The sequence below is a fragment of the Aquarana catesbeiana genome, linkage group LG11, assembly GCF_042186555.1.
Source record: "Aquarana catesbeiana isolate 2022-GZ linkage group LG11, ASM4218655v1, whole genome shotgun sequence".
NCBI classification, from domain to species: domain Eukaryota; kingdom Metazoa; phylum Chordata; class Amphibia; order Anura; family Ranidae; genus Aquarana; species Aquarana catesbeiana.
In genome coordinates, this window is record NC_133334.1 from 204,571,585 (window position 1) to 204,598,853 (window position 27,269).

A 27,269-nucleotide genomic window follows, 5' to 3' on the forward strand; every position below is an offset into this window, starting at 1 on the left:
CTCAGGGTCCCCAGAGAGCCCCCTCTTTACCTCAGGGTCCCCAGAGAGCCCCCTCTTTACCTCAGGGTCCCCAGAGAGCCCCCTCTTTACCTCAGGGTCCCCAGAGAGCCCCCTCTTTACCTCAGGGTCCCCAGAGAGCCCCCTCTTTACCTCAGGGTCCCCAGAGAGCCCTCTCTTTACCTCAGGGTCCCCAGAGAGCCCCCTCTTTACCTCAGGGTCCCCAGAGAGCCCCCTCTTTACCTCAGGGTCCCCAGAGAGCCCCCTCTTTACCTCAGGGTCCCCAGAGAGCCCCCTCTTTACCTCAGGGTCCCCAGAGAGCCCCCTCTTTACCTCAGGGTCCCCAGAGAGCCCCCTCTTTACCTCAGGGTCCCCAGAGAGCCCCCTCTTTACCTCAGGGTCCCCAGAGAGCCCCCTCTTTACCTCAGGGTCCCCAGAGAGCCCCCTCTTTACCTCAGGGTCCCCAGAGAGCCCTCTCTTTACCTCAGGGTCCCCAGAGAGCCCCCTCTTTACCTCAGGGTCCCCAGAGAGCCCCCTCTTTACCTCAGGGTCCCCAGAGAGCCCCCTCTTTACCTCAGGGTCCCCAGAGAGCCCCCTCTTTACCTCAGGGTCCCCAGAGCCCCCCTCCTTACATCAGGGTCCCCGAAGCCCCCCTCCTTACATCAGGGTCCCCAGAGCCCCCCTCCTTACATCAGGGTCCCCAGAGCCCCCCTCCTTACATCAGGGTCCCCAGAGCCCCCCTCCTTACATCAGGGTCCCCAGAGCCCCCCTCCCTACATCAGGGTCCCCAGTGAGCCCCCAGGAACCCCTCCTTACATCAGGGTCCCCAGAGAGCCCCCAGGAACCCCTCCTTACATCAGGGTCCCCAGAGAGCCCCCAGGGCCCTCTCTTTACATCCGGGTCCCCAGGGCCCCCTCCTTACATCTGGGTCCCCAGGGCCCCCTAATTAAATCAGGGTCCCCAGAGTTCACTGAGCTGGCACTGGACTGGCAGCAGCTGCAGCAGCCAGGTCTGGAGGGAGAAGCCCCGTGCTCCTCCACTGAACACTGAGGGGTGGAAGGGCAGTGTCAGACACGCCATGTGGCGCTGGCAACAGCCGCTGCAGCCCAGTCTGGAGCAGGAAAACCCGTGCTCATCCATTGAACATGGTGGTCGGAGTCAGACAAACCATGTGGTTGGTTACTAGCTGCTGAGTGATCGTGACCTAGCAACCAACCACCACTGACAGCTGCAGGGGGAGCCTGGAGGTGTGGCAGCAGCCAGGACTGCAGGAGAAAGTTCCGATCTCCACTGAATGCAGGGGTAGAGTCGGAGTCAGATTAGCCACATGGTTGCTAGACGTCGGGCGGTCCTAGCAACTAACCACTGTTGTCAGCAGCAGCAGGAACAGGAGCCAGGAGGTGTCACTGTGGCAGGCAGAATGTCAGATCTATGGCAACACTGGCGTGGGCTCAAGGGGCTGCTGCTTCGGGCCCCACAACAATAACTGGGCCATGGGCAGCTGCCCCTCTTGCCCTGCGTTAAAGACGGCCCTGGATGTGTTATGGAAGCCCAGGTTGCTTTGATAGCACCCTTCAGCTTGTCTCCATTGTTGGGCCTGGTGTCTCTCATCTTCCGCAATCCATCTTCAATACCCCCACAGCGTTGCACGACTGTGCAATTGTCAGTTAAAGTAATGCAGTGCATCATCGCAAAAAAAAGCCTGGTCAGAAAGTGGGGTAATCTTTCGGGGGGGGGGGGAGTGGTTAAAGCAGTATTAAACCCAAAATCAAAAATGTAATATATTGCAACTTACGAATCCTTAAATGGGGTGGTTGCATTTTTTTTAATGCTTTTTTCACCTGGTAACCTGGCCAGTAATACACCTCATGTATCAGAGTGCCCCCAATCTGGATGAATGAGCACAGGGGGCACATTTGGACAGCAATATTGTCAGTCTGGAGGGAGGGGGAGGGGGAGTGTTAGATTTACTAGCAGATTTAAATACACTAACACATTGAAGCTGAGCTCAAGCTCACACCGTATAAACACACATTTTTTTTTCATTTTGGATATATTATAACCTCAGTCAATTTTGTTTAAAACATCTGTGTCCCATTAGGGAGATTTACCTTTACTTTCTGTCCAATAGCCAAATAGCAAATGAGAGGAAATCCCTTGTTGTTATCAGGGTTCCTATTGAAAGGTTTTCCCTCTATCAATGTTCTGAGGACAACCCAAAATTTTGATCTTTCTTTTACTTTCAATTTCTAACCTCATCTTTCAGGACAGCACCTGAAGAGAGCGCAGCTCCACCCCTTTTCCCAGGAAACACTGCAGTCAGTTTCTTTATAGACCGGTCACATCCACCATGGCCTCAGTTGTAATGTTTCCTTCGCCATTGTGGAAGCGCTGCAGGGAACCAAGGGTGTGCTACACTCTCTCCAGGTGGGCATTGTATAGGGCATACCAGTGGTATACTCTGTGATACAGGCCAGCCCAGCATCCCCCCTTACAGGAGGGGGGTGCTCCGGTGTCTCCTCCTATTCATACCCGGCGAGGGTTCAGGCTGCTGTGGGTCCCCGCTCTCTTCAGACCGACGGCTTCAGGCTGGAAGGAGGGATGGCGAGCTCCACAGCGGTGAGAACAGTGTCTCCTCTGTTTTCAGCTTCCATGCTTTCCGGGTCCCAGATGGCCAGTGCGTCATTTCCGGCCAGGGGTGGGATTTCCGGCATTGCGTGCGGCTTCAGGTTCTGGCCGTTGGAATGCAGGGGAGAAGGCGCCATTAACTGGTATCACTTCCGGTCCTCGCAGCGGAGAAAGGTCCGAGAAAATAAAAAAAATTGTCAGCCAGATGTCACTAGGACCTCGGCAGCATGGATCCAGAGGAACAAGCAGCGGTGGCAGGAGCAGGAGCCACTAACACAAGTCAGACCCAGGTAATCAGGGGCAGAGGTCCCTGTATATTTTCCTTTAGGGGTCTTGTGTTTTCCCTCTCTCACTCCCCTGGGGGGAAGGAAGGGAGCCTGCATTACTCTCCTTGGACCAAGCACTAAGGAGAGTGTGTTTTGTTTTTAACATTGTGACTCAGTGGGGGAGTCACTAGAGTTGTAAAGCTACGGTAACAAACAGGGGCTAAAGGGTTAGCTCTTCTATTTGGCAGCTGGTTATTGTTTCCCTAAGGGTTAAAGGGCTTTAACTGTTTATCTGGTTTTATTGTTTAGATATATGTTTTTAATGGAGTGGGCTTTTGGTGTATTTCAGACAAAACCCAAGGAAAAAGCCAAACATTCCTCTCCTCTTCCTAAGAGGAAATGCCCGTCTTGCAAAAATACACTTGGGGAGTCTTGGACCAAAGTGTTATGCAGGACCTGTATAGCAGATCTAGTTAAGGAGGAGACTTCCTCATCTACATCCACTACTCAACCAGGAGAACTACTAAGCTCCTTCTGGAAAGAACTTGCAGACACGTTTGAGACGTTCTGTTCTTATCTGGACAAATGACCGACTACACAACAGTAGAAGCAGCTCGCCATCCTGTTCTCGTCCAAGTATTTCTGCACCCAGAGGGGTCAGTGATTCAGAGGATGAAGAGGGAAGTTTTTCTCCATGTTCTGAGGATGAAGAGAAAGAGGATTCTTCTTCACGCTATAGATCATCTTTGGAAGAGGTGGCTGATCTATTAAAGACTATCCATACAATTTAAACATTAGAGGACAGAGCCCAGTTGTCTTTACACGATAAAATGTTCCAAGGCACGGGGGTGTGAAACATTGGGTAATCCCATTGCATAAATTTCTATCTGAAACTGTGAAAAGAGTGGAAGGACCCAGAAAGGGCCCCTTTCTTCTCTAAATCTCTCAAAAGGAGATTTCCATTTGAGGTTGAATATTGCTCAAGTATGGAATAAGAAACTAAAGCTTGATGCAGCTTTTTTACAAGTGTCAAGAAACACAGGCCTGGCTTTTGAGGATATGGGTGTCCTAAAAAAACGCCATGGATAAAAGGCCAGATTCCCTATTTTAAAAAAAGCCTGGGATTCAACCTTAGCCAATTTAAAACCCAGCTATGGCGTGAACTGTGGTGACCAGGAAGAGCATTGGCTTGAACAGTTGAAAACCCATATTGAAGCAGAATCTTCCCGCAAGGACCTGTTAGACACACTGCCAGTACTACAGAAAGCAGTAGGGTACATGGCAGATGCCTCCGCTGAATCTATCAAAATGTCTGCAAAATCCTCGGCCTTGTTAAACTCAGCTTGTAGAGCACTATGGGTTAAGATGTGGTCAGGGGATACGGCCTCAAAGGCGAAGTTATGTGGTCTTCCCTTCGAGCAGAATTTAGTGTTTGACCCTGATCTTGAAGCCGTGCTAGATAGGACGGCAGATAAAAAGAAGGCCTTCCCAGTAAAAAAGGTGATCCCTCAGGGCAAGAAAAATGTTCGTACTTTTCGGCAAGCCCAGGACATGAACGAGACAGGTTACAAAAGTCCCTGGAGGTCCCAAAGAGGGAGGGGCAAGCCAGGGGTACTATTCCAACCTCCTGGCCAAACCACAAGAAATCAGTGACAGTCCTTCAACTGTGGGAGAAAGGCTGCAAGCTTTTTTTCCCTCAGTTGAAGACAACAACCAGTCCGTTTGTCCTCAAAACAATATTGGAGGGCTACAGACTGGAGGTCTCTCAGTCCCCACCAAGTCGGTTTTACATAACCCAGGCTCCCTGAGACCTAGAAAAATCTCTAGCAAAGTCATCTCTCCTGCAAGAACTCATTCAACAGAAAGTGTTCATAACTTTTCCCTCCTAAAGAGGAAGGACAAGGGTGCTATTCGCACGTATTCCTAGTAAGGAAACCATCAGAGAAATTCAGATTAATTTTCAACCTGAAAACATTAAACAAATTCATCCGATACAAGAGGTTCAGGATGGACACAATTTTTTCATTAAAGAGTCTTCTAAAGCCAGGCTATTTTTTGGCGTTCATAGATCTGAGGGATGTGTACCTTCACATGCCTATAGCACCAGCATCACAGAAATGCCTACGGTTAGCGGTCAAGATGGGAGAGTCAATCTCACATCTACAGTTCCGAGCCCTTCCTTTCGGGCTGTCTTCCTCACCGAGGATATTGACAAAAGTTATAGCAGAAGCCTTAGCACCCCTCAGATTGAAGGGAATATTGATCATACCATACCTGGACGACCTCCTGCTATTTGCCAAAACGGGATCTGTTGGAGAAGGATCTGAAAGAGACACTTGGAGAGTCTTGGCTGGAACATAAACAAAGAAAAATCAAACAATAAGGTTTCTGGGGTATATGCAGGAAAGAATTTTTCTCCCAGAGGAAAAAATAGAGAAAGTCCAAAATGCTGTAAAAAAGACCCAAACAAATCTGCCAATCTCAATCAGGGCAGCCATGTCATTACTAGGACTCCTCACATCATCAATACCAGCAGTGCAATGGGCACGTTTCCATGCAAGAGATCTCCAGCAGGCAATTCAGAGGAATTGGTCCTATGGGGAGTCTCTGGAGAGGTTGATCAAGATGTCCCCTCAGGTTCAGAGAAAGCTGTGGTGGTGGAGGAGACAGTCAAACTTGGACAAGGGCCTACTCTGGACATTTCCTGTAGAAAGGAGGTTGACAACAGACGCAAGCTTTTGGGGTTGGTGCACCCATCTGGAAGGACAGATGGCCCAAGGAGCATGGACAAACAGAGAGACCAAGAGATCCTCCAATTGGAGGGAATTGAGTGCCATTCTTCTGGGACTATGGACCTTAGAGGATCAAGTCTGAAGTCACCATGTTTAGGTGTTGTCCGACAACACCCAAGCAGTGGCCTACATAACAAGACAGGGAGGCACGAGAAGCAGAGTGTTGCTGTCCTCTGCCCTTCAGATTCTGTTCTGGGCAGAAGGCAACCTAGCATCCCTGAAGGTGGTACCTGAATCTAGTAGCAGATTTTCTAAGCAGGGAAAGAATACTGGAATGAGAGTGGAGTCTGAATTCAGAAGCATTCCAGATGCAATAGGAAAATGGGGAGCCCCCAGAACAATCTGTTCGCATCCCAGGCCAACACAAAGGTGGAGGTTTATTTCTCCCTGAACAGGCGAGATCAAGTGGACGGACTGGATGCGCTAGCGCAACCGTGGACCTTCCGCTTGTGCTAAGCCTTTCCAGATGATCCCGTTGATACTCAAATTGCAAAGGGATGCTACAAGCGTAATTTTAGTGGCTCCATTTTGGCCCAAGAGGGCATGGTTTTCAACCATACAGAAGATGGCAGTGGAGCCCACTGGTTTCTTTCATTACGAAGAGACCTTCTAACTCAGGGGCCCCTTCAACATCCCAGTATCGAACACCTCAGATTGACAGCCTGGTTACTGAGGAGCAAATCCTAAAAAGAAAGTGCTTGTCTAATAAACTAGTTTCAACAATATTAAATAGCCAAAAAAGGCCACTAGAGTAATTTACTTTAAAACATGTAAATGTTTCAATTCCTGTTGTGCGACTAAAGTTTTTTCGCCACAGGAAGTTATTTCTGTTCTAGAATTCCTCCATGAGGGAATGGAGAAGGTGTTGGCAGCTAGTACCTTAAAGGTCCAAGTGGCCCCTCGGTCCAAGTGTTATATCAGTGGCCAAATGCACATCAAAGTAGTACTATTCTGACGTACATTTGGCCATTGATATAACACACAAAAGAAAAAGAAGCTTTTTTTTTTTTATTATTCTTAATGAGTGTATATCTTTAAACCACACTTACAATTCTGTTTACTATACTTTTCAGTAGATAACCCCTATTGCTTCAATTCTTTGTCTGCGGGGCTTCTGCGCCCCCCGCTGGGGCGGACCCACTCTTTTGGACTGCGGCTCATGTTGCTTCTCTGGGTAAGGGTCATGATCACCTCTTGGGAGGGATACCATGCTTCCCACTACCTTGTCATTATTTAGTGATGTTGTTTGATGTTTAATTAGGTTTATTATGAATAATATATTTCTTTTTCTTATCTCTGTAGTACTGTATACTGTTTCTGTTCTTTTAACACCATATTATGCAAACAAAGCTCCTGAAGAAGTGGTGAATATCCGTGAAACATGTCGAGCATGCCAATATGCCTTTCAGTTGCACCTTCTTTATCTGGACAGACAGAGCTGTGTTTTTGTAAACCTGTATGTTTTAACATTTTAATGTTAATTTTAATTATATAAAATTCTATTTGTTTTATATACTTGCCTGCTCTATGCAATACCCTTGCACAAAGTGGGTAAGTATAACATCTTTTTTATTTTAGTAAAAAGAAAAAAAAATAACACTACAACAGCTTAAAACCCTTGTTGGGCCTGTTGGCACAGTTCTGCTTATCTAGTTGTCGCCCACCCTTCTCATTCATTGCTTAGGGGTTGTGCCAGGGTTTATGAATACTCAGCCTGTCTCCTATACTGTCCAATTAAGAGGAATTTCAAATTGCCTTTAAATTCCATATCTTATGCTGCGTACACACGACCAGACTTTCCGTCAGAATAGACTCCAACGGTCTTTCTGATGGAGTTTCCGACGGACTTTCCTACACATGATCACACCAAAGTCTGATCGTTAAGAACGCGATGACATACAATCGGACTAGAAAAAGGAAGTTCAATAGCCAGTAGCCAATAGCTGCCCTTGCGTCGTTTTCGGTCCGTCGGAATAGCATACAGACGAGCGGTTTTCCCGACAGGAACTGATTCAGTTGGAAAGATTTGAAACATGTTCTATTTCTAGGTCCGTCAGAATTTTAGAAAGAAAAAGTCAGATGAAGCCCACACACGATCGGAATGTCCGACGGAATGATTCCGTCGGACCTTTTCTGCCAGAAAGTCCGGTCGTGTGTACGCGGCATTAGAGTACAGAACAGAAGCCACCCTTCTTTCTATTTTTTGGTTAGTCTGCATTTCTTGCTACAATATCGAGGACTCATGGATTGTGGTAGGGTTACAGTGGGGACTCCCAGGGGGTATGTCTTCAGAAGCTTGCCAGTGTCCAATCACCTGAAGTACAAACTTATAACCCAGGGTCTGTGCATACTCTAAAGTCTTTGTCCTGTTCTGTACCTCAAGATTTGGATTTTAGAAGTCAAAATTGCTCTTTTTCCTGCTTCCACCCCTGGTAGGCACAAAGTATATGATTCCAGACACATGCAAAGCACAGCAAAAGCCACTATAAAAGGGCAGAGCATCTTTTTTTTTTTTTCTCCCAGTTGCTTTTGTATGTGAATGAGTATGGTGATCAAACTTTTTTTAAAGGAAATGCCCATGTGATCAGTATTGTAGGTAAGGGTTCTGCTCCTTGTGGACTGTTATATAGGCCCTGCTTGTAGATCTCCCTGTACCATAACCTTGGCATTGTAGAATACCAAAAAGTGCAGCGCAACAATGTAAATAATACAAAAAATTTTAAAAAATCAAAACATTAGCGAAAAGTCCATCAATATTTAAAGTCCATAAATAACCTAAATCAAAAAATGCTTCATAGTGTTCATTCTGTGATTGTCATATATATGATCCATAAGTGATCCACTTAACATGAAAACGACAGTTTTCCACCGCAGTGCCCACCACCTATCACTGTAGCCTCTTACCTCCCAATTAATCTACACTCAGGTCTATCACGCTTTCCCAGACACTGGGAAATAACTGTGCAGTAGATCCATCCAACCATCCTCAGACTCCAGATTCAGCCCATATAGGAAGTGGAAAAGAACAAAAAAACTATCTTGGTGTAGTACCTAAACACCCAGTACTTTTTTATAAATCTACAAGACAAAGGACTACTCACAAGCAGGTGCACTAAAAAAACACCAGTGCTTAAGCTAAAACACCAATATGAATAAAATCAAGTTTCCCCCTTAAGGATAAACTGGATGACATCACAAACTCCGTCTCCTACTGCTGTTGGCGGCATATATTATATATATATATATATATATACATATACATATATACACAGTGGAACCTTGGTTTGCGAGTAACGCGGTTAACGAGCGTTTTGCAAAACGAGTACTGTATTTCTAAAAATCCTAACTTGGTTTGCGAGTGTTGTCTCGCAAAACGAGCAGGATTCAGGCCAAAAGCCGTGTGCAGCCGTGTACCTCTTTTGGCCTGAGGTGGGGGGGCGTTGGAGCCGAACAGCCCCGATTGTTGGTTTGCCGAGGTCAGCTGAAGTGTGCTCGAGCCTTTTCGGCCATTTCCAAGGCTCTCCGGTGCCCCCCGCCTCTGGCCGCATGCGGAATTGCATTTTATTGAAGTCAGTGTGGAACAAATTATTTTAGTTTCCATTGACTTCAATGGGAAAACTCGCTTTGATATGCGAGTACTTTGAATTACAAGCATGCTCCTGGAACGGATTATGCTCCTAATCTGAGGTTCCACTGTATGTGTGTGTGTGTATGTATATGTGTATATATATATATATATATATATATATATATATATACATATACATATTTTTTAGCAAGTGCAGGGTTTTTAGGCCCCTTTTCTTTTTAACAGCTGTCTTAGGACGGCACTTTTACTGGCAATGAAGGTGATTGAAATTATGAAACAGGGAAACAGATGGTAATAAAAACCTGATGAACATTTTAGCCTTCATCAACTCTTCTTTTAACTGGCATTCCTCTTAAACTTCTTTTCTAGGAGAGTACATTTTTAAATGCAGATTAGATACAATAAAACGCCATTTGATAAATATTATGTGGCTGTTCTGCCTGCTAATCCATGACCACATAGCCATCATTAGGTAGCACTGTGCACAGGGACAGTGTACCGAGCCAATCCGATGGACTTGCTAACTTGATGATCGCTGTAATGGCTAGATTGTTTACATGGTTGATCCCTCTTCTTCCTGCTACAACAGAGATGGCAATTTGTAGCAATTTCTGAATAGGGAAAGAATGAATGGATCATCAGCCAGAGATCCAATCATTTTGTTTCACTGGCTGTGAGATTGTTTTTTTAGCCAGCTTATCACCCTTCCCCTTTTACACATCTGATTTGAATTTTGCCTCTGTATAGTAATCTTTTAACCTTTTATAATGGGCTTTATTAGATAAACCTTTATAATAATCACCCCTTCAATCAACCCTTCACCCCCTATCCTGCTCATTAATCCCTTCAATGCCATCATGCCATTCCATGTGGGGGGTGTAATAACCCCTTTACCACCTCCTTCCATCGGTGAATTACCTATACAATAATGCATCTTGTTAGCGTTTATCAAGTTCCATGTTTTAACTCCTTCAATTCCACCATGTTTCTTTGCAAAAAATCTGCCTTCTAAAAGGGAGTAATTTAGAGGATTTTTGTAATGTCCTGGCATTTTTATTTTAACAGAAAGTAGTTTTTTTACTTACATTTAAAAAAAAGGTTTTTTTTTAAATTGTCACCAAAAGAAAGCACCATCTGTCTCAAAAATGGATACTAAAGTCATTTGGATACTTTGTTGCATGAGCGAGTAACAGTCACTGTGACAGCACAGGAAACCAAAAAATGGCCTGGCGTTAAAGGAGTATTACAGGCTGGTACACAAGTGGTTAGCCACTTCCTACCTGGTCTTTTGAAAAAAAAATAATCGGGCGGGTGCTCTCCTATTCCAGGTGGACATCATATGGCATCCTCCCAGTCTTGTGCTATGGACACAGCAGAACTGAGTGATCAGTACCTAGTCTCTGTGTTTGGGCAAGGTATCATGTGATCACTGTGACCAATCACAACGATCACATGCTCACTAAGTAAATAACGGTCATAATTACAGACAGATTACTGCAGCAAGAATCTGCAGAATCTTGCTGATAGAATGACGCAATCAGTGGGCTGACAGCAGCCGCTGCTGTTCACATGTAGCTGCACGCAGAGTGGTTAGCTGTGGAAAGGGACAGACGTCAGAGCCTGGACGGCATCAGCTACAATTTTTAACGTGTATCGCAATCAGCGTTTTCGTGTGTCGTGCCCTTGACACGTTTGTTTTTATGTACTTTAATGTGTTGAAAAAAATGTTTATATATTTTCCTGATGTCACAATATAATATGTTATTACAATACAGTGTGGTCATACAGAGATGTCTATAGTTTTAAATGCATTTTGCCCTTAAAGTGTTAATAAACCCACAACAGTAAATTCAGTCTGTATATGCCGTAAAGTATGCTTGTTATATTCACTGTTAAGGGTTTAATCCTCCGCATTGTGTAAAAAGGTTATTTGATCCTGTCTTCTCTGATCCTCCCCTTCTTTTACTTTCTCCAATCCATCTGCTGATAGAGCAGAGCCTTGGAGACACTCTCCGCATGCTCATTTTGGTGTATATTGTTTCGTTTTGTTTTTTTTGTGTTTGTTTTTTGGGAGGGTGCATGTGATCAGCACAGGGCCAATGTAAAGTAGTGAGTGTATAGCTTGTATAGCGGTGTAAATTTGCTGTCCCCTCAAAATAACTCAACACACAGCCATTAATGTCTAAACCGCTAGCAACAAAAGTGAGTACACCCCTAAGTGAAAATGTCCAAATTGGGCTCAATTAGCCATTATCCCTCCACGGTGTCATGTGACTCAGTGTTACAAGGTCTAAGGTGTGAATTGGGAGCAGGTGTGTTAAATTTGGTTGGGAAAGGAAACACAAGGCGCCACTCTAAGTTATGCAATTAATAAGCAAATGGTGCATATGTACTCACAAGAGTAAGTTTAAAAACAGGCATATCAGAAAGAAGTGAACAGCCGTCTGGGTGGGAGTCCATCCAAGGCAGAATGCTGGTGGAGTGGAGCAGGTTGTGCCAGTGGATGCCGACCTTTCCTGGACCAGAGGCCTGAAGGAGCGCATGCTCCACAAACGCGTCACCTGCTCACTGACACACCGTCCAACCGGAAGTGACGTCATCCCCCGGCATCCTGTGTGTGCGAGGTCCAGGAAACATCGGCATCCACCGGCGCAACCCGCTCCACTCCACCAGTGTTCTGCCTTGGACGGACTCCCTCCCGGACGGCTGTTCCCTTATTTCTGATATGCCTGTTTTTAAACTTAATCTTGTGAGTACATATGCACCATTTGCTTATTAAATTGCATAATGTACCGCACTTAGAGTGGCGCCTTGTGTTTCCTTTTCCAGCCTTTCCAGAGCATTGTTTCTCATCTCCACTGGGCTGCCTTCAAGTGCCATACTACGGACTTTTTTTTGGACACCCATTTGCTATCATTTTTGCCATCAGTCCCTTGTTCTTTTAGCTGTGTAATAGTCAGGTGGATTCCCACCAAGGTAGATGCAAGCGCCAACTTTTTCTTTAGTGTATCTCTGTGTTAAATTTGGTGTTATCACTCTCACTCTCTCATATAGGCTACTGGAAATTTAACATGGCACCTCATGGCAAAGAACTCTGAGGGTTTGAAAAAAAGAATTGTTGCTCAACATAAAGATGGCCTAGGCTATAGGAAGATTGCCAAGACCCTGAAACTGAGCTGCAGCATGGTGGCCAAGACCATACAGCTGTTTACCAGGACAGGTTCCACTCAGAACAGGCCTTGCCATTGTCGACCAAAGAAGTTGAGTGCACATGCTCAGCATCCTATCCAGAGGTTGTCTTGGGAAAATGGACATATGAGTGCTGCCAGCATTGCCGCAGAGGATGAAGGGGTGGGGGGTCGGGGTGGGGGGTCAGGCTGGCAGTGCTCAGACCATACGCCGCACACTACATCAAAATGGTCTGCATGGCTGTTGTCCCAGAAGCAATCCTCTTCTAAAGATGATGCACAAGAAAACCCGCAAACAGTTTGCGTTAGAGAAGCAGACTAATGCCCCATACACACGGTCGGACTTTCCGACGTAAAAAATGTGCGATCGGAGCTTGTCGTCGGAAATTCTGACCGTGTGTAGGCTCCATCAGACAGTTTCAATCGGAATTTCCGTCGCACAAAATTTGAGATCTGATTCTCAAATTTTCCGACAACAAAATCCGTTTCCGATCGTGTGTACACAATTCCGACGCACAAAGTGCCACGCTTGCTCAGAATAAATTACGAGACAGAAGCTCTCAGTCTGGAAGAACTAGCGTTCGTAATGGACATAGTACATTCGTCATGCTGCAAATTTTGAAATCTTTTAATGCAGAGCATTCTCTTCTTCTTTAGAATGCTAGAAGAATTAAGTTGTTTTGCTGCTCATATTCACACAGAGTTCTCACAAACTTCTTTCTTTATAATTTCTCGTGATCTCATGAATATTAATTTTTTTATCATCTCCATAATACTTTTTTTATTTTTTATTTTTTTTGTTTTTTTTTATCAAGATCGGCATTTTTTTATTTTTCTAGTGCTCTCAATAATATTATTTCTCGTTTTGTGTATCAAGTTACCACAACACCATTATTATCTTGTATTTTTTACCTCAAGGAGGTTGGTTGGTGTCCCTAGTTAATTTGACGCTGTATTTTTGAAATGTACCTGCCTTCTCACAAACAAACTGTCCTTTTTGAAGTAAAACACATAGGCAAGTATTTCTGAAAAATAAATATCCATTTATTCTGGGTCATAACAAAATAAAGAAGAAGGCAACGCTGGAGAAACTGCTGAAATTTGCAAAGCCTTTGTACCCCAGGGCAGACATTAATAATTTTACAGTCAAAATTGGTGGCCTGAGGAGTCCATATAATAGTGAGCACAATCCAGTCCAGCATCTTTTGTCAGACCAGACTGAAACCAGGCCATCACTCTCTGGTCTTCCTTAGACGCTTCCTTCCAGGCTGTGGCTCTGGTGTTGGTGTGGCAGGAGGACCTGGAGGAGGAGGACCATGGTTCAGCTCACAAATGTTGCTTTGGCTTTTGAGTTCGCCCCTCAACCCCATATTTAGAGCTTGCAAGATCACTTCCTCACATAAGAGGTGCTGGCCCTCCTCCATTTCCAGCATTTTGCAGGCTGTCATGTAGGCATAGTCCTCTTGAACACTGGGGGGGGGGGGTTCTGAGGGCCGCAGTAGCCTTCAGAAATAGGTCAATTGCTGCCTCCTTCAAGTTACTCCTCTTCCTGGCACTTTTTTGTGGAAGGCCGATGGGAGGGACCTGGGATTCGGGCAAGCTACTGGGCCTGGCCGCCTCCTGGCTGCCACTTTCCACGACCTCCTCCTGGCTGAGACTTTCCTGTGTATGAAAAAGTTTTAGTTTTTTGTTCATCAATCACACATAATTTTCTGCTCATGACTGTTGCAAATTGAATGTTAATAAATAGAAAAGACTATCATTCTGACCCCAGCATTTTTCATTCTTGTCACAATCATTTGTGGCCACTACTGTCTATTGATATGTAAAACACTTTGGGAAATCAGAAATTAGTTATCAAAACTAACATATATTTAACATCATTAATTTGACAACCAGAAATATTTTGAAGAATGCTATACCTGACTCAAGCTGGGCTCCTCCACATGTGTCTGCCTGGAAGGCCCAGGTTGGTCGTCGGAAGCCTCAGCTGGGGGGGAGGGAAGCCTTGAAGCAAGACTGGAGAGTGCTGGCCTGGGTTCAGACTGGCCTGCCAGAAAATGCAGTCTGTCATAGTACCACAGCCTGGGTACATAAATGTCATCTGCTGCAGATCCTTTTTTTTTTTTTTTTTCTTTTTTTTGCCACTTCAGAAAATTCTTAGAGAGACTAATTCAGCTTTCTCGCTCATAAGTATCTCTTCTTATCTCTTCATCACTGTGGCGTATTTATTTTTATTTCCCGCGGGGGGTCAAAACAGGGGTTTACATAGAATAATTATATAAAACTTAGCCTCACCTATTGAGGCGTAACCCTTAATTCTCCTTCTCTAAAATGTTATCTTTATTTATGAAATTCTCTGTTTCACCTATCTAAAAGCAAAGAAAAAGCAAAGGCAAAGAAACCGTACACGTATATCTATATATATATGACCCCTCCCCTCCCTCCCCCCTCCCTCCCCCCTCCCCCTCCCACCCCTGTGCACTGCCCATGGTCTTATTTAGTGGGTAGTTACATCTTGATTTTTTCCGCATAACTCCATGTTTTTTTAAACTCCTTCCAACATTTCCAATTGTCTACTTCTCTCTTTTCCTCTTTATACAAAGAAAACTGCTCCATGGTGTGGGTCTCCTCCACGGCATTTATCCAGTCCCACACCTCTGGACTTTCTTTTCCCCACCAGTTTTTGGGGATTAATCTTTTTGCTGCATTCAATAGATGTGGAACCAGAGATGTTTTATATTGTTTCACACTTCCTTCTATGCCGTGGAAGAGAACCACCCATGGGTCCTCCTTCACCTCTATTTTTGTAATCTCCTTGATCAAACTCAAGATTTTTTTCCAATATTTCCCAATTACCGGGCAACTCCACCATAAGTGAGCCATAGTGCCCATCTCTCCACATCCCCGCCAGCACTCTGCCGATTTCCCCTGTTGGAATTTACTCATCCTATCTGGTGTTGCGTACCACCTTGCCATACATTTATAATTCATCTCGGCCGTTTTTGTATCTGCCGCTGAGCTATGGGCTAGACGGAGCATTTTATTAATCGTGTTCGTGTCTTTTTGTGTTCCCAACTCTTTTTCCCAATTTCTGATGAATGTGGGTACCTCTGCTTCTTCTACTTTTAATAATAGTTTATATAGCTTAGATATTGTGTTTTTTGTCTTTTCCGCACAACATAATTTTTCTATTTCTGTTAAGTTTTCTCCAGATCTTATTGGTTGAGGTAAATTTTTCACGAAGCGATCTAGTTGCATGTACCTCCATTCATCTATCACCCATGTGTCTGTGTTTTCTTTCAATTCAGCTATTGTGACTATTTTCCCTTTTTTAAGTATTTCTCTAAGCTGTACTTTATCTTTTTTTATCCAGTTCCCCCCTATGTCTCTTTTCCCTGGTGCAAAATATTCATTCTCCTTTAATTCTATCAGAGGAGAATTAAAAGTCTTATCTAACTGTTTATATGCTACCTCCCATGTTTTTAAAACTATTTTTGTCAAACCGTGTGTTTCCTCATCTACCGTTCTGTGACTCGGAGGGTTCCAAATTATAGATCCCAAGCGTGTTTTACTGTAGTGATTCTCTATATTCACCCATCTTTTTTCTTGATTATCCCTAGCCCATTCTATTGCTCTTGACAAAATTATTGCTTTGTAGTATTTTAGGATATCTGGGACCGCGAGGCCTCCTTTGGCTCTGTCTTGTTTTAGTGTCTTGAGAGATATTCTTGATCTTTTGTTCTTCCATATTATGTTAGAGATTATTGATTTCAGCTTTCTAATATATTCCTGTGGGAGTCTAATGGGCAACATTTGGAGTTTATACGTGATCTTAGGTAAGAGGACCATCTTTATGGCGTTAATACGCCCCATCCATGAAAGAGGTTTTATCTGAAGTTTTTTCCCTTCCCTCCTGATTTCCTCTAAGAGATGGATATAGTTTTTCCTATATAACTTTTCCGGGGAGTTCGAAAGCATTATTCCCAGATATTTAATCTCTTTTTTCCAACAAAATTGGAAATCTCTCTTTAGTTTTTCCTCCTCTATTTTACTCACTTTTATCTTCAGAATTTCTGATTTCCCCATATTGATCTTAAAGTTTGTTATTTCTCCATATTGTTTTAATATTTTGACCAATCTTGGTAGTGTATTTCCGGGGTTACTTATATAGAAGAGCACGTCGTCCGCATAAGCAGCCAGTTTGTGCTCCTCTTTTCCCACCTTGAATCCTTCAATATCAGGGTTATTTCTAATTGTTGACAGGAGGGGTTCTAGGGCCAACACGAAGAGAAGGGGGGACAGGGGACATCCCTGTCTTGTCCCTCTCTTCATCTCAAAAGGTGGTGACAGGGTTCCATTGATCTTAATGGCCGCCTTAGGTTTCCTATAGAGTGCTTTAATCCATCCTATCATCTTGGGGCCGATTCCAATTATTTCTAGGGTTCTAAACAGGAACTCCCAGGCCACCCTGTCAAACGCCTTTTCGGCATCACTTGACAAGAGCAGACCTGGGAGTCCCTCCTCCCTTCTCTTCTGGAGCAACAGTAGGGTTCTCACCCCATTGTCTCTTCCTTCCCTTCCCGCTATAAAGCCTACTTGGTCCGGATGAATCACCCCATTCATCAGTTCTTTTATCCTTGTGGCCAATACTTTTGAGTATATTTTTGTATCTACATTAATCAGTGATATCGGTCTGTAACTCGCGCATAAAGTTGCGTCTTTGGCCTCTTTGGGGATTACGGTTATTGTAGCGAAAAGCGCCTCATTACTTAATTCATATTCACTTCCCACCCCGTTCATGTACTTACACATTTTCGGAACTAGTATGTCTTTAAATTTCTTGTAGTAATATGTGGTGAACCCATCCGGACCCGGACTTTTCCCCTGTGTACTATCTGCTATTGCTCTATATATCTCTTCCTCTGTAATTGGTTTCTCCAAAGCCTCTCTCGCATTTTTTGTGATTTTGGTTAATTTGGCGCTTTTTAAGAATTCCTCTATCTTCCTGTTTTTGCTTTCCTCCATTATCTGGTCTCCATTAATCTCCTCCGTATATAGTTCACTATAGTAGTTTTTAAATACTTCCCCAATCTCTTTGGTTTCATACACCATCTTCCCATGTTTATCCTGTATCTTTCCTATAAAGTTAAGGGCTTTTTTTTTCCTGAGCATTCTAGCTAAATGCTTTCCCGCCTTATTTCCATACAGATATCTTTCTTTAGCTATTTGGTTAAATTTTTCCTTTGTTTCTTGTTCCATCAGCTTTTTTAATTCATCCCATTTATTTATCAGTGCGAGGTATGTTGTTTGGTGGTGTCCTCTGTGTTTTTTATGTTCTTGTTCTAAGTTAAAAATTTCTTTTATAACATTTCCCATCCTGTTTTTCCTTTCCCTCTTTCTCCTTGCTCCCTCTTTTATTATTATTCCCCTTATGTAGGCTTTATGTGCTTCCCAAGTCACCGATCCCGATGTATCTCCTGTTTCATTTGTTTCAAAATAGTATTTTAGCTCTCTCTATTTTTTTGGAGATTTCTTCGTTTTGTAATAGATCTTCGTTTATTCTCCACAGTGATTGCCTCCCTTGTGCCCTATTAATCTGCATCTCCATCTCAATAGGGGCATGGTCTGATATTGTGATTATTCCTATTTTTGAACCTACTATCCTATCTAAAAGTCTATGGTCTACTAATATGTAATCAATCCTAGAGTACGTCCGGTGCACAGGGGAGTAGAACGTATAGTCTCGTATTTTACCATTCATAATCCTCCAGATGTCCATCAGTTGATTTTTATGTAGTTCCTGTTTTATCTTCCTCATCTGTCCGTTATTCGTCCCCTGTGCCCCGGACGTACTGTCGATCTCTGGTTCTAAACACACGTTAAGGTCTCCCATTACTATGAATTCTCCCTTCTTGAAATCCATTAATTTCTCTAATGTGCCCTTGAGAAACCTTACTGGGTTTTTATTGGGGGCATATATGTTGGCAAGGGTACATTCCATTCCTCCAAGTATTCCTCTGAGGAATATAAATCTCCCTCCTGGGTCCTGCATCATACCTCCTAGTTTAAACTGTACCCCTTTGGCCAATCCTATTGCCACTCCCCTTGCTCTATTCGATATTGCATCTCCATAAAACCAATTCGGGAATTCTTTTGATCTTAATCTAATATTTGATTCATGCGTTAAATGGGTCTCCTGCAGGGACACCACCCCTGCTCCATAGGTTTGTAGTTCCCTCAAGATTTTATGCCTTTTTAAATTAGAGTTTAACCCTTTTACGTTATAGGAAAGAAATTTCAGTGTTGTCATTTTTCTAAGTTTGCTATCTTTTGTGCCTTTAACCTATCTTGAACTACCCCTTTTTCTATCGGGGCTAGTGCACACTGTACCCCCCCTACTACCCGTTCCCCTTCCTCCCCCCCCCCTCCCCCCCTCCATCCTCCCCCCTCCCTGAGCCACCCCTCCCTCTATCCCAGCATATGCATCATGTGCCCCCCCTCCTCCCCATCCCCCCTCCTCCCACCCCCCCCCCCCATCCATCTCCCCCCCTCCCTCCCCCCTCCCTCCTGGCCCCCTGTGGGCCCCTCGTTTGTTCGGCGCCCCAAACATCAGGGCGACCAACAAACCTATTTATCCCAAGGTATGGGACCCAGTGTACCCTCTCGCCCCTTCCTTAGATTGAAAAATTTGAAGGGGTGTTGACCTGCTATCTTCTGTTTTACGTGATCTGTGTGCTCTTCCCCCCTAATCCCCCCCCATCCAGCCCGGTATATCTGGTATTTGCAAGTCTAGTTTTCCACAGAACCCTTCCAGATCTTCAGGAAAGCGCAATTTCGCTGATCTCCCCTCTTTGTATCCTATCAGGCAGGCTGGGAACCCCCAGCTATATCTGATGTTTTGTTGCCTCATCTTTTCTAAGAGGGGTTTAAGGTGTCTTCTTCTTGTTAAGGTTTCTTGAGATAGATCTGCGTACACCTGTATCTCCGTACCCTCATATACCAGGGGTGATTTTCTCCTTAACTTTCCCCAGATCTCCGACTTATCTTCATAAAATCTAAATCTAATAATAATGTCCCGTGGTCTTTCTTCTGAGTTTCTCCGGTGTCCGACTCTATGTATTCTTTCTATCCTTAGGGGTTCTTCGTCCTTTTTATCTATAAGGGGACCAAATACTATTGAGCACATTTTCCTTAGATCTTCTCCCTCTTTTTCTGGGACTGATCGTAGCCTTATATTCTGTCTTCTGTTTCTATTTTCCTGATCTTCTATTTTATAAAGGATTTCCTTCTGTATTTGTTTTGCTGTTTTCAATTGCTGTTTAAGGGTTTCCAGTTCTTTCTTTTGATTCTCTACCGTTTTTTCTGTTTCTTCTACCCTGTCCAGGAGGCTTCCCAGATCTCCTCTCATCATACTGATGTCTGCTTTGATCGACTTTTCTAGCCTCAATAGCATCTCGTTCATCTCTCCCTTTGTAGGGGGGAGAGACTCGGGTGGTCTCCCCTCTATCCTACTACTCTCCAACTCCCCTTCTGATGTAAACTCTTCCCTGGAGTGTTCTGGGGTCTCCCCCCCCTTTTTGTCCGTCCCTTTTTTATCTTCCACCTTCGCTTTCCCCTGCTTCTCCGCTTCTAGGTTTCTTGGGCTAACTCCTTGTGTCATATACTGCTTCAATGTACTAGTCCCTAGTTTATCTTTTGGGGATTTAAGGGCACCTCCTCTTGTTGCTTTATTTGTGCTTTTACTCATTTTTGCCTTCTTTATTACTCTTATTCGTTTACCCAGTCTTATTTCCTTGCTCCCCCTTTTTTAGTGGGGAGGAATATACCTGACTGTATGGAGGGGCCGCGGGCAATTTATGAGGGTGGGCGGTAAGGATGGTGGCTACGAGCGTTGCTCCAGGTTACCCCTATCCGGGGGTACCCGTATATCAGTCCTGTTTGTGTTTTTATAGTAATCAGGTGTAATAATCAGGTGGTCCCCAGCTAAATGTGTTTTTTGCGTGTTTTACTTCTGCTGGTTTTTTTTAAACTTTTGACCGTTTTAACCTTTAAATAGATGTTGTTCTTTCAAATCTGCCTCCCAAATACTTTATGCTGACAATGCAGGGGACTGCTGGGGTTCAAATATATTCCTTTTTACACATAATCCAGCTTTAAGTCCTTACAGATAACAAATCCTCTGATCAGCCACTCTGGATGCAGAGGGAACAGGAGAGGGGGGGGGGACAGGGGGGGGGAGACCAAAAGAGGAGGGGGGGGACGGGAAGCCACGGCTTGCAACTGTTTTACAAATTACTTTCAGACACAGTCCCTTGACCTTCAGTCACCTTATCAGCTTTTTCAATAGTGTATTTCTCAGATGTTTCCACTCATATTTAAAACTTTCTTCATTTCATAGTACGCTTGGCTTCTATAGATTTACATGTCATTTATCCACCTCCCTCTCAACCATCCACTTCTTACCCTCTCCACTCTTTGCGGCTGGCTCCGTGTCTCTGGCAGTTTCGTTTTTGCTTCCTCCGGTGCTATAGCTGTAAATCACTGCAAACAATAAATCTTACCAGCCGCCCGAAAGGCAAGGGAGACGGAGGGGGGGAGAGAAAGGGGGAGGGGAGGGGAGACGGGGGATTGAGGCTTGTTGCTGTTTCACAGATCACTCACGGTTCTTGTTTTTGTCTTACTGCTCTGGTCGCTTCTCTGGAGGTATGCTTTTTCATGGAGCTGTCATTTTTCCTCATTGACAAGCTGGGGGCTGAAGCTCTCCTCCTGTTGTGTTGTGAACGCTGACGGCTTCACAGAGCATTCCTCGAGGCAGCGTCTTGCTGGTACACTGGGATCCCTCCCTCTGTGACGGACGTTACGTTCTCACGTCCTCACTTCCCACACCCATCATCCTCCTATGCCCTTTAAGCTCCGATCTGCTGCAGATCCTGATCTCCACGGTAGACATCCCCTATTTGAAGGCCCTAACTGGTGGCATGAGGCGCACTTATAATAGGGAGCGCAAGAAGGTCCAGGATTCCCTGAGATCTGCTGCAGATCCTGATCTCAGGGAATCCTGGACCTTCTTGCGCTCCCTATTATAAGTGCGCCTCATGCCACCAGTTAGGGCCTTCAAATAGGGGATGTCTACCGTGGGGATCACCGGCTTCACAAATTCCAGCAATTGATCCAGCACTGCCTTCCTCTTTGGTTTATTGTTATAAAAGGGGTGGTTTACTGCCACAGACAGAGCAGCTCCCTGTACATATCAATGAATATGGGGATAAAGTCCTCATTGTTGAATAGATCCATTTTCTCTGCAAGATACAACACAAGACAAACCCTAATGTCAGGCGAAACTCTCCTAATCTTGACCCAATATAGGCCTCAATCTAGAAGCAGTATAGGCCACTGATGCACCAACTTAATATTGTACCTTCATTAGAACGATCGTCGTTTCCATTACTTCGTCCCCTGCTCACAGATCGTACATACGACGCACGCGTGTTCCACTTTATATACACTGCGCATGCTTGAAACTCCGGCCGCCCCTGACGTTCTTTCTAGTGTATTCCCCGCCCCTTGTCTTCAACGCGGTGGGAGAGAACATGGCGGAGAGACAACATGTGCATGCAGAGAAGAGCAGAAAAGACAAAAGGCCGGAGTCCCGAACCTCACGATCCCGGAGGAGATTGAAGGCCTCAATTATATCCTTTATAGAGATGGTGGAGATGGTGGACATCTTGAAGAGGGCCGACTATGATGGGAAGCATGGACCTTACCCAAACCCAAATGTTAGAAAGGCCAAGATCATGCCTAAAGTTGTGAAGAGCCTGCACAGGACTTTTGGGGTATGGCGATCCAAGGAGAAATTGAGGAAACGCTGGTCAGACCTCAAATTGAGGGAGCAGGATCAGTGCAGAAGAATCAATAGAGTGCTGCAAAAAAGTAAGTATTTTGTCGTGTGTTCCTATTCTTCTTCTTGACGTTCGTGCTGCTCCATGTGCATTTCTGTACTGTTGTACATTTTAAAATGGCAACCTTCATGTTCATGGGCGCAGTAATCGGTCGTAGGAAATATAGTTCGCCCACTTATAAGATGTTTTAGGCAGATACAGGTTAACTACATTTGTTCATGCCTATTTGTCTTAAAATAAGTTTGTCGTCTAGATGGGCTTGTAACTAGAATGAAATGGAAACTTGATTCAGTGTAAGGAGAGGACGCTCAGCAGCTGTTTACATATCTGGACGCAGGAGCACTAGTGTGGGACACCAGAATCCAAACTTTATAGGGTGTCCCACACAGGTGCTCCAATGGGTATACTATAGGGGTGTCTCCATGTGTGAAAATTGAACAAAAAAGGTAAGTATTCCAGCTTTGGAAATTAAATAAAAATGTCTTCAGCTTGGAACTCTGCCAAAACAGACAATTGTACGACACTTTCAAGCAATGTTTCATATTCCTATTTCTGCCCTCCAAAATCTGTGTGCTAAGTATACCTTTTTTTTATTCACATGGGGAGAAAAGACTCGGGGCATCTGAGGACACCAAGGACCCCCCACCTCCGAAATAAGGGGAAGTCACCAAAACACAAGCAGAGGATGAGGAGGGAGAGGTTTTTGAAGTGGGAAAAATTGTCACAACAGTTGAGTGTCTGAGACCACAGCTTCAGGTAAGAGCTCTCTTCCTGCAGATTTATAATACATAGTGTGTTTTTTTGTTAGGTGATGTGGATATTGTGGAAGAAGAATCTCATTTCACCAGTGAAAGTGCCCAGGTCCTCAGCGGGGAGAGAATGGGGTGCAATCGCAGTTTCGAAAATCTAAACCAAAACATCAATGATGTTCAAAAAAAATGAAGAACATCATTGATGTTTTAGGCAGAATATAAAACACAAAAATGTTACCCTTTTTTTTTCATGTATTTTGGTTTTTAAAAAAAGTTTTAAAGTATTTTAAAAGCCAAATTTTGAAGATGCACACAGTGTGTCAACATGTGCTATCTGCCATCAGGGGATATCAATGTATGCGTTTTGTGGGTGCAACCCCTTCCTCGCTTCTAAAGTAGCTGAGAGGAACTGGTTGCACCCCCAAAACACGTCCATTGATCCCCCATGATGGGAGCTAGCACATGTTGACATTAGGCATGGGATCAGGAGGGAAATACCCATTTTGAATCCCAATTTGTGTGCATCTTCATAATTTGGCTTTTAAAGGGGTGACATCACCCCATCTGATGAAGGCAATATCAACACATTTTGGACATAATGTCTAGCATTGCCTTCACTTTGTCAAAGTTGAACTTTGTAAGTTTCTGAGTTCTGTATATTATGTTTTGAAACATGCCTGTTTAACCAAAAAAGGCTATTTCTAATTAATGTGACAAAAAATAATGTTATACACCAAAGATGTTTGTTCAAAAACACTTTTCAAAATGCATATGTGAATGTGCTTTGAGTAAAAAGTTTTCTACTCAACAATGTGTGGCTTCTTATTTCAATGATCAGAAGCAGTTTTTGGAGTAAGAGTTGGTGTTTACAGTGACAATGGGGGTTATTTACTAAAGGCAAATCCACTTTGCACTAGTGCAGTTTCAGTGCAGTTTTAAGTGCACTTGGAGAGCAAAGTGGGTTTTCCTTTAGTAAATAACACCCACAGTACTTTCTAATTTGCCTCAATCATGCCATTTTCATGACTCCACAAAATTCATTCATGGTGCTGAAAATTATGAATATTTTTGTCAGTAATGCATTACATACATTAACAACAAAAACAAGGTGTGTGTAGCAGACCCACAACATAATAATAGTTCACTGAAGAAGAGATTGTCACCTCATGTATCAAATAAATTACATTTACACTATTGAAGAAAATGTCCAAAAAGAAAAGCCCATTGGAGAACCCAGGAGACAGCTAAAAGATACCCAGGCAGTAAATCAAAGGAAATCTTATTTCAGTTTAAGTTCAAAAATTGTTGACAAAATGTTTCTTAAACAGTTTCTGGCATATCAATGGCCCACCTACCCGCAAAGTACTCGACATACTTCTGTCTTACTTCTCGGCCGCTTTGGGGGGGCAAGCCAGGACGGCCAGCTTCAAGCGCCGTCAGGGTTTCTTGTTGAAGTCCAGCCTCAGGCCCAACTGAGGCCACATAGTTCATTGAATTTCTCCTTAAATAGTTGTGTAGAATGCAACATGCAAGGATTATATGGTTAAGTTTATATTCAGCCATGTTAATTGGCGTAAGGAATAGGCAGAACCGGCTGGCCATTATCCCGAAAACGTTCTCCACCACTCTTCTGGCTCTGGCCAAACGGTAGTTATAAACCCTCTGGTCCAGGGTGGGGATCCTCATGGCTTCAAAATGGTCAGCTGGTCAGAACGAACTAACAGAAAGCACTAAAAAACAGAAAGACCGGAGCTGAAAATCACATACGAGCGGACAAGGACGCACTGGAAATCAAATACGTAATATAAATACGAACTCACAAGCACAAACTGAAGAGCAGTAACGATTGTAAAAGCAGGAGGCTGAAAAGCGCGAATCGTCTGTCACCAAACTTCTACTACCACGAGATTAGCGGAAGGAGCCCAAAGGGTGGCGCACTTGGTATTGAGCTTCCTCTTTCTAGTGCCGTCATACATGTTGTACGTCACCGCGTTCTTGACGTTCGGAAATTCCAACAACTTTGTGTGACCGTGTGTATGCAAGACAAGTTTGAGCCAACATCTGTCAGACAAAAAAAAATGGATTTTGTTGTCGGAATATCCGATCAATGTCCGATCGTGTGTACGGGGCATAAGGACATGCATTACTGAAACCATGTCCTGTGGTCTGATGAGACCAAGATAAACTTATTTTCTTCAGATGGTGTCAAGCGTTTGTTGCGGAAAACAAGGTGAGGAGTACAAAGACAAGTGTGTCTTGCCTACAGTCAAGCATGGCGGTGGGAGTGTCATGGTCTGGGGCTGCATGAGTGCTGCCAGCACTGCGGAGCTACAGTGCATTGAGGGAACCATGAATGCCCACATGTACTGTGACATACTAAAGCCGAGCATGATCTCCTCCCTTCAGAGACTGGGCCGCAGGGCAGTATTCCAACATAACGACCCCAAACACACCTCCAAGACGACCACCACCTTGCTAAAGAAGCTGAGGGTAAAGGTGATGGACTGGCCAAGCATGACTCAAAACCTAAACCCTATTGAGCATCTGTGGGGCATCCTCAAAGGGAAGGTGGAGGAGCGCAAGGTCTCTAACATCCACCAGCTCCGTGATGTCGTCATGGAGGAGTGGAAGAGGACTCCAGTGGCAACCTGTGAAGCTCTGGTGAACTCCATGCCCAAGAGGGTTAAGGCAGTGCTGAAAAATAATGGTGGCGACACAAAATATTGACACTTTGGGCTCAATTTGGACATTTTTATTTAGAGGTGTACTCACTTTTGTTGCCAGCGGTTTAGACATTAATGGCTGTGTGTTGAGTTATTTTGAGGGGACAGCAAATTTACACTGTTATACAAGTTGTACACTCACTACTTTACATTGTAGCAAAGTATAATTTCTTCAGTGTTGTCACATGAAAAGATAAAATATATTTACAAAAATGTGAGGGTGTACTCACTTTCGTGAGATACTGTATATACAGTGCCTTGAAAAAGTATTCATACCCCTTGACATTTTGTCATGTTACAACCAAAAAACGTCAATGTATTTTATTGGGATTTTATGTGATAGACCAACAGAAAGTGGCACATAATTATGAAGTGGAAGGAAAATGATAAATGGTTTTCAATTTTTTTTTACAAATATATGAAAAGTGTTGCATGCATTTATATTCATCCCCCGAGTAAATACTTTCTAGAACCACCTTTCGCTGTCATTACAGCTGCAAGTCTCTTTGGGGATGTCTCTGTCAGGGTTGGGCTCTCAGCCCTACCCTCTGTGCTCGGATTGCTCAGCTGTTGGTTAATTGCCAGTACTCATGGTTCCACAGTGGCTCACCTGTTCATGTCCTGCTCGTTAGTCAAGCCCACAGCCAGCCCCTTCTGGCTATTTAAACTGCCTGGTTCATTTCATCAATTGCCTTCACCTTGGTCAACATATCTAGATACTCTCTGCTGTGTTCCTGTTGCAGACTTGCCTGGCTGAAGTCCCTTCTAGTTCCTGATACTGTTTGCTGACTACGCTGATCTCTGGCTTTCTGATTTCCTTGCTTATTCTGACTACCCGATTTGGCTAAAGAACCCTAACCTGTTTTGACTATGTTTACCAGTTGTATGTTTTTTTACTATTTTATTAAAAGGTGTTATTTTTTTACTGAATTTTCTGTCTTCGTCTATTTCATGGTTCCTGACAGTAGGCGAAGACCATAAATTCAGAAGATGAAGGCAATCCACCTAGTGGTAATATTTTTTCAGGTTGAATGCGCAGGCTCACCGCATGGATCAGTTTGCTATAGCATTACAGATGCTCCTGATTCACACTGCTCACCTGAATCCTCCCACTGTGGCTGTTCCGGTACAACCTGTGCTGCTGCTCCAGTTTGTGCAGACATCCGCCTCAAATATTACCTCTGTAAGAGGTATATCTGGTTCCACTCCGCTTCCCCAGCGATTTGGGGGCGATCCAGTTCAATGCAGAGGGTTTCTGAACCAGGTTGGGATATCCTTTGAGATGCTCCCTCCGGGCATTCCTCACGGACAGAAGCGAAGTAGGCTTCATCATTTCTTTGCTTTCTGATAGAGCCTTGGCCTGGGCAAACCCTCTGTGGGAGATGCAAAAACCCATTGTCCTGAGTTACCCAGAGTTTGTGACTTCCTTTAA

General features: G+C 44.1%; 1 protein-coding gene across 1 annotated transcript in view; it reads left to right on the top strand.

The window, feature by feature from the left end:
* SLC12A4 (solute carrier family 12 member 4) overlaps positions 1 to 27,269 on the top strand; it is a 420,155-nt gene that overhangs the window by 230,282 nt on the left and 162,604 nt on the right. The window lies entirely within an intron of this gene.